At 52.2% G+C, this 12947-nt stretch overlaps 1 protein-coding gene across 2 annotated transcripts in view; it reads left to right on the forward strand.

Moving 5' to 3' along the window:
* The first annotated feature begins 2126 nt into the window (after positions 1-2126).
* LOC144682522 (uncharacterized) overlaps positions 2127-12947 on the forward strand; it is a 43283-nt gene continuing 32462 nt past the window's right edge. The window contains exon 1 of one of the 2 annotated variants that reach the window (XM_078544914.1): positions 2127-2234. The gene's annotated coding sequence lies outside the window, so the exon portion shown is untranslated. Of the gene's footprint in view, positions 2235-12040; positions 12331-12947 lie in introns of those variants that run through there. The other variant, XM_078544912.1, reaches the window with a different exon arrangement.

Below are 12947 nucleotides of genomic sequence, written 5' to 3' on the forward strand. Positions count from 1 at the left end.
ACCCCCCTCTCCCTCACCCCCCTCTCTCGCTCTCCCCACCCCCCCCATCCCCCTCTCCCTCCCCACACCCCTCACCCTCACCCCCCCTCTCATCCTCACCCCCCCTCTCACCCTCCCCCCCCTCTCACCCTCCCCCCTCCACCCCCTCCCCCCTCCTCACCCTCACTCCCCCCTCTCACCCTCACCCCCCTCACCCTCACCCCCCTCTCACCCTCACCCCCTCACCCTCCCCCCTCCTCACCCTCACCCCCCTCACCCTCACCCCCACCCCCCTCACCCCCCTCTCACCCCCCCTCACCCTCACCCCCCTCTCACCCCCACCCCCCTCTCACCCCCACCCCCCCTCTCATCCTCACCCCCCTCTCACCCTCACCCCCCCTCTCACCCTCACCCCCCCTCTCACCCCCACCCCCCTCTCACCTCCACCCCCCCTCTCACCCCCCTCACCCCCCCTCACACTCACCCCCCTCACCCTCACCCCCCCTCACCCTCCCTCTCACCCTCACCCCCCCTCACCCTCCCTCTCACCCTCACCCCCCCTTCACCCTCACCCCCCCTCTCACCCTCACCCCTCTCACCCTCACCCCCCCTCACCCCCCTCTCACCCTCACCCCCCCTCACCCTCCCTCTCACCCTCACCCCCCTTCACCCTCACCCCCCCCTCTCACCCTCACCACCCTCACTCCCCCCTTTCACCCTCACCCCCCTCACCCTCACCCCCCCCTCACCCTCACCCCCCCTCTCATCCTCACCCCCCTCTCACCCTCACCCCTCCTCCCCCCTCCTCACCCTCCTCCCCCCTCTCACCCTCACTCCCCCCTCTCACCCTCACCCCCCTCTCACCCTCACCCCCCTCACCCTCACCCTCCCCCCTCCTCACCCTCACCCCCCCTCACCCTCACCCCCCCTCACCCTCACCCCCCCTCACCCTCACCCCCCCTCACCCTCACCCCGCTCACCCCCACCCCCCCTCACCACCCTCTCACCCTCACCCCCCTCTCACCCTCACTCACCCCCCTCTCACCCCCACCCCCCCTCTCACCCCCACCCCCCCTCACCCCCCCTCATCCCCCCTCTCACCCTCACCCCCCTCTCACCCTCACCCCCCTCTCACCCTCAACCCCTCACCCTCCCTCTCACCCTCACCCCCCTCTCACCCCCACCCTCCCTCTCACCCTCACCCCCCTCACCCCCCCTCTCACCCTCACCCCCCTCACCCTCCCTCTCACCCTCACCCCCCCTCTCACCCTCACCCCCCCTCTCACCCTCACCCCCCTCACCCTCCCTCTCACCCTCACCCCCCCTTCACCCTCACCCCCCTCTCACCCTCACCCTCCCTCACCCTCACCCCCCCTCTCACCCTCACCCTCCCTCACCCCCCCTCTCACCCTCACCCCCCCTCTCACCCCCACCCCCCCTCACCCTCACCCCCCTCTCACCCTCACCCTCCCTCACCCTCACCCCCCTCACCCTCACCCCCCCCTCACCCCCCACCCCCACCCCCCCTCACCCTCACCCCCCCTCTCATCCTCACCCCCCCTCTCACCCTCACCCCCCCTCACCCCCCCCTCACCCTCACCCCCCTCCTCACCCCCCCTCACCCTCACCCCCCTCACCCCCCCTCTCATCCTCACCCCCCTCACCCCCCCTCTCATCCTCACCCCCCTCAACCCCCTCTCATCCTCACCCCCCTCACCCCCCTCCTCACCCCCCCTCACCCTCACCCCCCTCCTCACCCCCCCTCACCCCCCTCACCCCCCTCCTCACCCCCCCCTCACCCTCACCCCCCTCCTCACCCCCCCTCACCCCCCTCACCCCCCTCCTCACCCCCCCTCACCCCCCTCACCCCCCTCCTCACCCCCCTCTCACCCCCCTCACCCCCCCCTCTCATCCTCACCCCCCTCACCCCCCCCTCTCATCCTCACCCCCCTCACCCCCCCCTCACCCTCACCCCCCTCTCATTCCCCCCCCCCCCCCCCCCTCTCTCTCCCCCTCCCCCAGGCCCCGCCTCTCCGGGTGGCTCCGCCCCCCTCCCGCCCCCGTTTCTCGCGCGGCCGGAGCCGGAGCGAGTGTTCGGCCTCCCCCGCCCCCCCCGGCCCGGAGCTGCCCCGATCCCCGGGCCCCGGCCCCGCGGCCCCCGCAGCTCGAGCAGCCCCGGAGTGCGGCCTAGTCCCGGCCCGAGCCTCGGCCTCTCCGAGTCAAACCGCCCGGCCCAGCGAGACCCAGCGGCTGAGGTAAGAGGAGCGGCGGCGGGGGGAGGGGGGGAGGATCCCGCTCACAGGGACAGACTTACATTGCTGTAGCGCCGCGCTCATCCTCAGCATTCCCCATTGTGCACAGGATGATCCCACAAACCGCGGTGACCCGGTTGTTTGTTTGAGGGAAAGATTTCGGCCCCGGGTGAACTCCTCCCGCCCCAAAAAACCGCCGGGGCTTCATTTACACCCACTTCACACCCAACCCACAGAAACAGCCCCTCCGACAGTGCAGCCCCCCCTCAGCACTGACCCTCCGACAGTGCAGCACTCCCTCAGTACTGACCCTCCGACAGTGCAGCCCCCCCTCAGCACTGACCCTCCGACAGTGCAGCACTCCCTCAGTACTGACCCTCCGACACTGCAGCACTCCCTCAGTACTGACCCTCCGACAGTGCAGCACTCCCTCAGTACTGACCCTCCGACAGTGCAGCACTCCCTCAGTACTGACCCTCCGACAGTGCAGCACTCCCTCAGTACTGACCCTCTGACAGTGCAGCACTCCCTCAGTATTGACCCTCTGACAGTGCAGCACTCCCTCAGTACTGACCCTCTGACAGTGCAGCACTCCCTCAGTATTGACCCTCTGACAGTGCAGCACTCCCTCAGTATTGACCCTCTGACAGTGCAGCACTCCCTCAGTACTGACCCTCTGACAGTGCAGCACTCCCTCAGTACTGACCCTCTGACAGTGCAGCACTCCCTCAGTACTGACCCTCTGACAGTGCAGCACTCCCTCAGTACTGACCCTCTGACAGTGCAGCACTCCCTCAGTACTGACCCTCTGACAGTGCAGCACTCCCTCAGTACTGACCCTCTGACAGTGCAGCACTCCCTCAGTATTGACCCTCTGACAGTGCAGCACTCCCTCAGTACTGACCCTCTGACAGTGCAGCACTCCCTCAGTACTGACCCTCTGACAGTGCAGCACTCCCTCAGTACTGACCCTCTGACAGTGCAGCACTCCCTCAGTATTGACCCTCTGACAGTGCAGCACTCCCTCAGTATTGACCCTCTGACAGTGTAGCACTCCCTCAGTACTGACCCTCTGACAGTGCAGCACTCCCTCAGTATTGACCCTCTGACAGTGCAGCACTCCCTCAGTACTGACCCTCTGACAGTGCAGCGCTCCCTCAGTACTGACCCTCCAACAGTGCAGCACTCCCTCAGTACTGACCCTCCGACAGTGCAGCACTCCCTCAGTACTGACCCTCTGACAGTGCAGCACTCCCTGAGTACTGACCCTCTGATAGTGCAGCACTCCCTCGGTACTGACCCTCCGACAGTGCAGCACTCCCTCGGTACTGACCCTCCGACAGTGCAGCACTCCCTCAGTACTGACCCTCCGACAGTGCAGCCCCCCCTCAGTACTGACCCCTTGACAGTGCAGCACTCCCTCAGTACTGACCCTCCGACAGTGCAGCACTCCCTCAGTACTGACCCTCCGACAGTGCAGCACTTCCTCAGTACTGACCCTCCGACAGTGCAGCACTCCGTCAGTACTGACCCTCTGACAGTGCAGCACTCCCTCAGTACTGACCCTCTGACAGTGCAGCGCTCCCTCAGTACTGACCCTCCGACAGTGCAGCACTCCCTCAGTACTGATCCTCTGACAGTGCAGCACTCCCTCAGTACTGATCCTCTGACAGTGCAGCACTCCCTTAGTACTGACCCTCTGACAGTGCAGCGCTCCCTCAGTACTGACCCTCTGACAGCGTGGGAGGTGGTTGTGTAGAGGTATTGTCATTCGTAAGCCACCAAGGCAGAGGGTGAAATTTGAATTCAATAAAAAACTTACAAGCCTAAAAAGATACCCATGAAACTTGTCGATTGTCGTAAAAACCCATGCGGTTCACTAATGTCCATCTGGTTTCCTAATGTCCTTTAGGGAAGGAAACCTGCTCTCCTTACCTGGTCTGGCCTACACACCCACAGCAATGTGATTGGCTATTAAATGCTCTCTGCATTGTCCTAGCAAACCACTCAGTCCTCAACGGCATCCCCTGAACGAGTAAAAGAAAACTCTCTCAGTAATGACCCTCCGACAGTGCGGCACCTTCTCTGTACTGACCCTCCGACAGTGCGGCACCTTCTCGGTACTGACCCTCTGACAATGCGGCGCTTCCTTGGCACTGCACTGGAATTGTCAGCTTTGATAAGAGTTTCAAGTCCCTGGTTTGGGACTGGAAACCATAACCTTTAATGCACAGGTGTACCTACAGTTTGGTTATGTATGGAAACTATAGTCGTTTGGTTGCACAGAACTTGAATGTTGCTGAATAAGAGACATACTGTTGGAGCTTTCTGTCTTGCACTCATGAGGGCAGCTTTGTGAGAATACCAATTACAAACACACACATATACACATTAGGAGCAGGAGTCCATTTGGCCCCTTCAAGCCTGTTCCGCCAAGTAATAAGATCATGGCTGAACTGTTTGTGGCCTCAACTCCACAAAGATAAGTAGGAAAGTATGTTGTGAAGAGGACATGAGATTACAAAGGGACATAGATGGGTAAAGTGATTCAGTGTCTGGCAAATGGAATATAATGTGGGCAAATGTGAAATTGTCCGTTTGGCAGGAAGAATCTAAAAGAAGCTTATTATCTAAATGGTGAGAGATTGCAGAGGCCTGAGATGCAGAGGGATCTGGGTGTCCTAGGGCATGAATTGCAAATGGTTAGTATACAGGTACAGCAGGTGATTAGGAAAACTAATAGAATGTTATTGTTTATTGTGAGGGGAATTGAATACAAAAGTAGGGAGGTTATGCTTCAGTTGTACAGGGCACCAGTGAGATCACATCTGGAGTATTGTGTACAGTATTGGTCTCCTTATTTAAGGAAGGATGTAAATGTGTTAGGAGCGGTTCAGAGAAGGTTTATCAGACTAATACCTGGAATGGGCGGGTTGTCTTATAAGGAGAGGTTGGATAGGCTAGGCTTGTATCCACTGGAGTTTAGAAGAGTAAGAGGTGACTTGATTGAAACCTTTAAGATCCTGAGGGGTCTTGACAGGGTGGATGTGGAGAGGATGTTTCCTCTTGTGGGGGAATCTAGAACTAGGGGTCACTGTTTAAAAATAAGGGGTCGCCCATTTAAAACAGAGGTGAGAAGAAAGTTTATCTCTGAGGGTCGTGAGTCTTTGTAACACTTCAACTAAAGGTGGTGGAAGCAGAGCCTTTGAATATTTTTAAGGCAGAGCTAGATAGATTCTTGATTAACAAGGGGGTGAAAGGTTATCAGGGGTAGGTGGGAATGTGGAGTTGAGGTTATAATGTGATCTTATTGAATGGCCGAGCAGGCTCAGGACCTGAGTGGCCTAATCCTGCCCCTAGTTCGTCTGCTGGTATATTTGTATGTTTACATTCCTACCTCCAATAACCTTTGACTCCCTTGTTAGTCAAGAATCTATCTACCTCTGCCTTAAAAATATTCAATGACCCTGTCTCCACCGCTCTCTGGGGAAGAGAGTTCCAAAGACTCACGATCCTCTGAGAGAAAGGATTTCTCCTCATCTCGGTCTTAAATTGAGACTCCTTATTTTTAAACCTGGTTCTAGTCTGTCCCACGAGGGGAAACATCCTCTCAGCATCCACCCTGTCAAGTCCCCTCAGGATTTTTTTATTTCAATAAGATCACCTCTCATTCTTCTAAACTCCAATGGGTACAGGCCCAGCCTGTCCAACCTTTCCTCATAAGATAACCTCCCCATCCCAGGAGTCAGTCGAGTGAACCTTCTCTGAACTGCTGCTAACACATTTATATCCTTTCTAAAATAAGGAGACCAAACTGTGTACGGTACTCCAGGTGTGGTCTCACAAACACCCTGTACAGCTGTAGCAAAACATCCCTACTTTTATATTCCATTCACTTTGCAATAAACACCAACATTCCATTTGCCTTCCTAATCACTTGCTGTACCTGTAAACTAACTTTTTGTGAATCATATACCAGGACACCCAGATCCCTCTATACCTCAGAGTTCTGCAACCTCTCTCTATTCAGATAATATGCTGCTTTTCTATTCTTCCTACCAAAGTGGAGAAGTTCACATTTTCCCACATTATTAGCCCATCTGCCAAATTTTTGTCTACTCATTTAACCTATCCATTTGCAGACTCCTTATGTCCTCTTCACAACTTACCTTCTTATCTATCTTTGTGTAATCAGCAAGTTTAGAAACCATATATTCGGTCCCTTTATTCAAGTCATTGATATAAGTCAATTAATAATTTTACTGCATGAGAGGAGAATGCTGTTTGGTTGGCAAGTGGACCCTGATCGGTCAAGGCATTGCCATGGGGAATGAACCAGGGAATGGCTGCTCCCAAGTTTTCGTTTAGTTGAAGGAGGTGCAATGCATGGACTTGCATCTTCTGCCTGCAAAGGAGAGGGCCCTGTGTGTGAATATATGTAACTGCTAGCACACGTAACTGAGCAACATTGTGAGCCTGACTGATAATCTTAAATTGGTTGTCAGTATAATTCTTAGCACACTCGGGATTGTTTAGCAAGTGCTGTCCAATTGTGAATCACTTCCAATGTTGGAATTCTATGTTTTAAATTTTGCCAGCACGGGCTGGTTGGGTACGGTTGGCTCTGAAGAAGAGTCATATGGACTCAAAACGCTAACTCTGTTTCTCTTTTCACAGACGCTGTCAGGCCTGCTGAAATTTTCCAGCATTTTCTGTTTTTACTAATGTCAGTACTTTGCCTGTTGCGAACAGCTGAAGGATGTGCTGTTTGATACAATCTTCTAGCTGTTGAGACGTACGGCCTACATACCTGGCATCACACTGGCACTGAAATTCATATACATTACTCATTTGTGAGATGTACAGAACGTCTTTTTGACTTGAGGGCAGCATCCTGTTAGTGGCGAATACCACTCGTGTTACTACTGCATAGTAGCAGCATGAAACAGCCAGCTTCATCTGCTGCTCAAATGTTTGAGACACCTTACCCTTCCAGGGTAATCTGAGGTAGACAATGGCCTTGCATGTTTCTGATATGTAGTGAAACCTTTGCTATATTCGAATCCTGCATATAAGAATTTCCTAACACACTTTAATGGGCTCCACCCTGCTCTCAAATTCACCTTTGAAATGGAGCAGTCAAATGAGCCTCCTTTCCTCGATGTGCGAGTTGAGAAATCTGCCAGGGGGTTCTCCACCACGGTCTACCACAAACCGACCTTCACTGGTCAGTATACACGTTGGGATTCTTACAGTTCCACATGCTATAAGATTGATCTTATTGGCAACCTTGTAAATAGGACCCGAGCCATTTGTTCACCACACAAGGCTGATGCTGAAATAGGCGCATCAAAGACACCCTGCGGGATAATGGCTACCCTGATTAGATCATTCTGTGCAGTATATCACACAAACCCATCAACTTAAGGGCACTTCCAGCCCTGAAAAGTGCCCAGTCTACCTCAGATTTCCCTGGAAGGGTAAGGTATCTCAAACATTTGAGCAACAGGTGAAGTTGGCTGTTTCACGCTGCTACTATGCAGTAGTAACACGAGTGGTATTTGCCACTAACAGGATGCTGCCCTCAAGTCAAAAAGACGTTCTGTTTATCACACAAATGAGTAATGTGGTATATGAATTTCAGTGCTGGTGTGATGATGGGTATGTAGGCCGTATGTCCCAAAGACTGGTGGATCGTATCAATAGCTTGTCCCAACTGCTGTTCGCAACGGGCAAAGTACTGACCGTACCCAACCAGCCCGGGCTTGTAAAACTCAAAACACAGTGTCCAACATTGGATGTGATTCCGCAAATGGACCACTTGCTACAATCCTAATTGTGCTAAGAATTAAACTGCAACCAATTTAAGGATATCAGTTGAGCTCATTGTGTGGCTCACTTATGAGTGCTAGAAACTGCATACAGTCACATACAGAGCCCTTTGCAAACAGTAGCAGCATGTCCCTGCATTGTGCCTTTTTCAACTAAACAAAAGCAGGGCAATGGCTTGACCAATCAGAGTCGACCTGCCTGGTTTGAATTTAAACAAAAATTTAGCAGTTAACTGTTCCCTGGTGCATTCTCCATGGCAATGCCTGTACCAATCAGAGTCCACTTGTCAACCAATCAGCACTCTCTTCTCATGCAGTATAAATGATTATTCCCTTTACAATTACACTCCACATTATATCAAGAAACAGCTAAAGGCACTGGATACTGCAAGGCTATGGGCCCTGACAATATTCCAGCAATAGTACTGAAGACTTGTGCTCCAGAACATGCTGTGCCCCTAGCCAAGCTGTTTCAGTATAGCTATAACACTGGCATCTACCCAGCAATGTAGAAAATTGCCCAGGTATGTCCTGGAAGACCTCATTACAACCTTGGTTGAAACATGGACAAAAGAGCTGAACTCCCGAGGTGAGGTGAGAGTGACGGCCTCTAACATCAAGGCTGCATTTGACCAAGTGTGGCATCAAGGAGCCCTAGCAAAACTGGAGTCAAAGGGAATCAGGGAAAACTCTCCGCTGGTTGGAGTCATACCTAGCACAAATGAAGATGGTTGTGGTTGTTGGAGGTCAATCATCTCAGTTCCAGGACATCACTGCAGGAGTTCCTCAGGGTAGTGTCCTCGGCCCAACCATCTTCAGCTACTTCATCAATGATTCCTTCCACCATAAGGTCAGAAGTGGGGATGTTCGCTGATGATTGCACAATGTTCAGCACCATTCGCGACTCCTCAGATACTGAAGCAGTCCATGTCCAAATGCAGCAAGACCTGGACAATACCCAGACTTGGGCTGACAAGTGGCAAGTAACATTCGTGCCACACAAGTGTCAGGCAATGACCATCTCCAACAAGAGGGAATCTAACCATCACCACTTGATGTTCAGTGGCATTACCATAATTGAATCCCCCGCTATCAACATCATGGGGGTTACCATTGACCAGAAAATGAATTGGACTAGCCATATAAATAGTGTATCTACAAGAGCAGGTCAGAGGCTAGGAATTGTGTGATGAGTAACTCACCTCCTGACTCCCCAAAACCTGTCCACCATCTACAGGGCACAAGCCAGGAGTGTGATGGAATACTCCCCACTTGCCTGGATGAGTGCAGCTCCCACAACACTCAAGAAGCTTGACACCGTCCAAGACAAAGCAGCCCGCTTGATTGGCACCACATCCACAAACATACACTCCCTCCAACACTGGCGCACAGTAGCAGCAGTGTGTACCATCTACAAGACTCACTGCAGGAATTCACCAAGGCTCCTTCGAGAGCACCTTCCAAACCCACGACCACTATCATCTAGAAGGACAAGTGCAGCAAATAGATGGGAACGCCACCACCTGGAAGTTCCCCTCCAAGTCACTCACCATCCTGACTTGGAAATATATCGCCATTCCTTCACTGTCGCTGGGTCAAAATCCTGGAACTGCCTTCCTAACAGCACTGTGGGTGTACCTACACCACATGGACTGCAGTGGTTCAAGAAGGCAGCTCACCACCACCTTCTCAAGGGCAACTAGGGATGGGCAATAAATGCTGGCCCAGCCAGCGAAGCCCACATCCTGGGAATGAATAAAAAAATGTACACAAAAAACAGGACTAATCCAACTCGGCCAATTACCGCCCCATCAGTCTACTCTCGATCATCAGTAATGCAATGGAAGGGGTCATCAACAGTGCTGTCAAGTGGCACTTGCTTAGCAATAACCTGCTCACTGATTCCCAGTTTGGGTTCCGCCAGGGCCACTCAGCTCCTGACCTCATTACAGCCTTGGTCCAAACATGGACAAAAGAGCTGAACTCCCGAGGTGAGGTGAGAGTGACTGCCCTTGACATCAAGGCAGCATTTGACTGAGTGTGGCATCAAGGAGCCCTAGCAGAACTGGAGTCAATGGGAATCAAGGGGCAAACTCTCCACTGGTCGGGGTCATACCTAGTACAAAGGAAGATGGTTGTGGTTGTTGGAGGTCAGTCATCTCAGCTCCAGGACATCACTGCAGGAGTTCCTCAGGGTAGTGTCCTCGGCCAAACCATCTTCAGATGCTTCATCAATGACCTTCCTTCCATCATAAGGTCAGAAGTGGGGATGTTCACTGATGATTGCACAATGTTCAGCACCATTCGCAACTCCAGATATTGAAGCAGTCCATGTCCAAATGCAGCAAGATCTGGACAATACCCAGGATTGGGCTGACAAATAGAAAGTAACATTCGTGCCACACAAGTGCCAGGCAATGACCATCTACAACAAAATAGAATCTAACCATCGCCTCTTGACAGTTAATGGCATTACCAGCACTGAATACACCACTATCAACATCCTGGGGGTTACCGTTGACCAGAAAATGAACTAGACGAGCCATATAAATACTATGGAATACTAAGAACAGATCAGAGGCTGGGAATCGTGGGAAGAGTTACTCACCTCCTGACTCCCCAAAGCTTGTCCACCATCTACAAGGCAAAGTCAGGAGTGTGATGGAATACTCTCCACTTGCCTGGATGAATGCAGCTCCCACAACACTGAAGAAGCTTGATACCATCCAGGACAAAGCAGCCCACTTGATTGGCACCACATCCACAAGCATTCACTCCCTCCAACACCAATGCACAGTAGCAACAGTGTGTACCATCTACAAGATGCACTGCAGGAATTCACCGAGGCTCCTTCGACAGCACCTTCCAAACCCACGACCACTACCACCTAGAAGGACAAGGGCAGCAGATAGATAGGAACACCACCACCTGGAAGTTCCCCTCCAAGTCACTCACCATCCTGACTTGGAAATATATCACAGTTCCTTCACTGTCGCTGGGTCAAAATCCTGGAACTCCCTTCCTAACAGCACTGTGGGTGTACCTACACCACATGGACTGCAGCGGTTCAAGAAGGCAGCTCCCCACCACCTTCTCAAGGGCAATTAGGTATGAGCAATAAATGCTGGCCCAGCCAGCTACACTCTCATCCCGTGAATGAATTTTTAAAAAATTGGTGTTCTTGCAAATCTGTCCTGATGAGTGCAAGATAAAAAGCTTTGACAACATGTCTCTTTTTTCAGCAATATGGTAATTATATTCTTAATGAGTCTTGGGATTTGTGCATCGCTGGCATGTTCAGCATTTATAGGGTGCCCCTAGTTGCCCTTGGTGCTTGGTAAGGTTTCTCTCCGCTGCCATCCAGTCAGACATTTTCACACGAGGTGCCATTGATAGTTACATTAATTAAAAACCGTTCAACAGGTTTTTCTTAATGATGTCTGAGGGGTTATGGAGATTAACCTTTCTGGAAGATTGTTCCAGTCCTTAATTGTTCTTGGGGGATAAAAGAGTTAGCAATGGAAGCACGTTGGGATGTATACTGTTGGAGCTGTTAGATATGAACTCTTCCAGCTTGCTCAGCTGAAGGTGCCTTGAATAACAGCACCTCTCCCTGATTGAGCTACTTGCTTACTCATTCAGTGTGGCTTGTGAGCCAATCACACAGCGTGGGCTTGGAGTCCTGTCTAGATCAGACCAGGGAAGAGCGACAGCTTCGACTGAGATGATGGGTTAGAAAGCTGCATATTCAAATTTGCTGATGACACAACGATGGGCAGCATTGGAAGGAGTGTAGACGGAAACATAATGTTACAAAGAGATATTGATAAAGTGAATGGGCAAAACTGTGGCATTGGATTTTCATGTGTGAAAATGTGAGGCTATGAGAGGGTTAATCCTGCAAGAGTGTGTCGGTGGGTGGAGGCTGCTGGTGGCATGTGGTTAAACCTCTGTCTATGTGGGAGTGAGAGGGTTAACACTCTGTCCCTCCCAGATTGAACAGACTTCAGATAGGAGGATTGTTTTGGAGATGAATAAGAGAGCGAGTTTGGTGTTTCCAGTATTGCCTGTGCCGTCATTTCCTATGGCCTCAGCAAACCCACCGGCAGCAGAGGAATCTTTTGAAAGGAAAACTGATTTAGTCGGGGAGTCAGTGAGCGAGTGTGAGCTTTGACAGTGATCTCCAGGAACTGCTCTTCCTGTTATTAGCTCTGAATGTTGGTGATGATGTAGCCCCTTCACAGGAGAGTGCATGGATTTAACGCAGGGTAAGGCGCTGTTTTATGTGAACTATTGTCTTTATTCACTGGTCAGGCCTGTCACCCAGCTTTACATGTGCAGGCAGGCAACAGACCTGCCTGAGAAGTTTCATATGATTCATTTTTTTACCTAATGGGGTCAAATTTTTCAAATCAACTGGAAACTAAAACTGGTCCAAATGCAAACCACCCGCTGATCAGTGGAGGGGGACACCGGCATGTTGGAGTCATTTCTCATTCTATTGCGAGTAGTTCACACTCTTCAAACTGCCCAGCCCTCAGTATGAGCGCAGCCTGTGCCATGCAGGGGAGGTGGGATGCATGTGTCATAGTCATAAAGTCATAGAGGTTTACAGCACAGAAAAAGGCCCTTCGGTCCATCGAGTCTGCACCGGTCAAACAAGTACCTAACTATTCTAATCCTATTTTCCAGCACTAGGCCCATAGCCTTGTTGCCATGGCATCGCAAGGGCACATCCAAATACTCCTTAAATGTTATGAGGGTTTCTGCATCTACCACCCTTTCAGGCAGCGAGTTCCAGATTCCCACCACCCTCTGGGTGAAAAAATTCTTCCTCACATCCCCTCTAAACCTCCTGTCCCTTACCTTAAATCTATGCCCCCTG

The sequence above is a fragment of the Cetorhinus maximus genome, chromosome 7 (assembly GCF_964194155.1).
Source record: "Cetorhinus maximus chromosome 7, sCetMax3.hap1.1, whole genome shotgun sequence".
In the NCBI taxonomy this organism is placed as follows: domain Eukaryota; kingdom Metazoa; phylum Chordata; class Chondrichthyes; order Lamniformes; family Cetorhinidae; genus Cetorhinus; species Cetorhinus maximus.